This window comes from Cydia strobilella, chromosome 11 (genome assembly GCF_947568885.1).
Source record: "Cydia strobilella chromosome 11, ilCydStro3.1, whole genome shotgun sequence".
NCBI lineage: Eukaryota > Metazoa > Arthropoda > Insecta > Lepidoptera > Tortricidae > Cydia > Cydia strobilella.
In genome coordinates, this window is record NC_086051.1 from 4,957,596 (window position 1) to 4,959,321 (window position 1,726).

The 1,726-nt window shown below is 37.4% G+C and overlaps 1 non-coding gene across 1 annotated transcript; it reads right to left on the minus strand.

Moving 5' to 3' along the window:
* Window positions 1-1,436: 1,436 nt before the first annotated feature.
* On the minus strand, window positions 1,437-1,508 carry Trnag-ucc (transfer RNA glycine (anticodon UCC)). Its single transcript has one exon. It is a non-coding gene; the product is annotated as a tRNA-Gly (tRNA).
* Window positions 1,509-1,726: the final 218 nt, after the last annotated feature.

Consider the following 1,726-nt stretch of genomic DNA (forward strand, 5'->3'; position numbering starts at 1 on the left):
GACTGCTAGGGGAGTGTAAGGAGTTGTGTAAGGGTTATAGAATACATCCCTATAGATAGAGCATATGTATAAAACGACTTACCTCATGGTCATCGCTATAACCAAAATTAGTAAAGTAAAACCTGTCTCGTGATGAACGAACGACCTTCTACCTGCATTCTCGATTAGCCATTGCTACACAGATTCAAATTAACATTGTTTAATATAAAATCCATGCAACAAATTCAAATTATATTGAGTAGCTATTATTAAATAGCTGTTGTACTACTTGGGCCAGTAATCAACACATTTAGATACGATACAGTCAACACACTAATCACTAATCGATCGATACGACTACATTGGCACAGCGGCGTTCATTTTAAAATTGTTAAAATAAAATTCCTTCGCAAATCCGCTAATATTAGCGCAATCGGCGCGTTTATATTCCCAATTAAATTCACTTTCCAGAAACAAAAACTTCTATTGCGGTATCTTGTGGCAGGTAGTCTACAGTTGGGGTACAGTCAGCCCTAATATTGACAGTAGACAATTTCCGGCGCTGCAAGCAAACAGGCAGGATTCCGCGCAATTTGAGCTTAATTGCAGACGCGTCAACGTGGGGGCGCGAAATAGGGTGACCATAATGCGGGTTTTACTTCCTAAAACAATCGATACCTATATTTACGCTGGAAACATATTATTATTTTATTTTAATGTTTTAACGACTGGGTCGGTCCCGATCAAAGTTCGGTGTCTTGATATTTCTCTGAGGCAGAAGTGTACCTAAGTTACCTACTTTTTTTTTCATTTCACAATAGACACAAGCACTCGTACGTCGGGCCCTATCGTAAGCTGATTAAAAGTAGGTAGCTGTTTTTAAAAAGAACATAAAATATTTTGGTATGCATACCAAAATTATACTTCATTCAACATTTTATTTTTATATTGCTATGCAAAAAAAAACCCGCAGTCAAGTTTATACGTATCGTACGGCATTGATAGCTAATTGATAAATGATAAATTGGCTGACCAATTTGATCATTTTTTTTGTGTCAGAAAATTAACTAATAATAAATCGGTTGCAGAATAATTAGAGGCATCGAGTCAGAATGTTGGCGATGTCACTTACATTCAGAAAACAGTGTCAAGTCGAAACGTGCCCCTGCAAGACGATTTCCCCGATAAGATGTCTTCTGGTGACGGGATGGACACAATGTCAACATTTCATCGGAAATGAAATCCCTGCCAGAGTAAATATAGAACGCCTCAAAATTACTTTTCAAGTGTTTGCACTTTTTCGACATTGTAGACGCTCGTCTATCTACTTAGATACTTACTTAGATATTGCCTTTGAACTGCCTTTAAAGTAGGTTTTATTCAAAAACTACATTAACATAGAATCTTAACAAAACAAAAATAAGAGATAATCCATTTAACAAAAAATGCAAAAAGAGTGCGTTGGCCGGGAATCGAACCCGGATCAACTGCTTGGAAGGCAACTATGCTGACCATTACACCACCAACGCATCTGACTGGCGCGGCGAAATTTGCCATCATGTTGGTTGAGCAAATAAGGAAAGGAATGATAAAAATCCTATGACTTGCCTTCAGGCACAGCACAGTGTTCAATTAATAAGTTCATTGACACCATAGAGTAACTTATACTAGAGCGGTACTGTCATAGTAAATTTTGTAACCCCAGTAAATTCACTGCCATCTGTCGACACACTTTAAAACTAAAAAT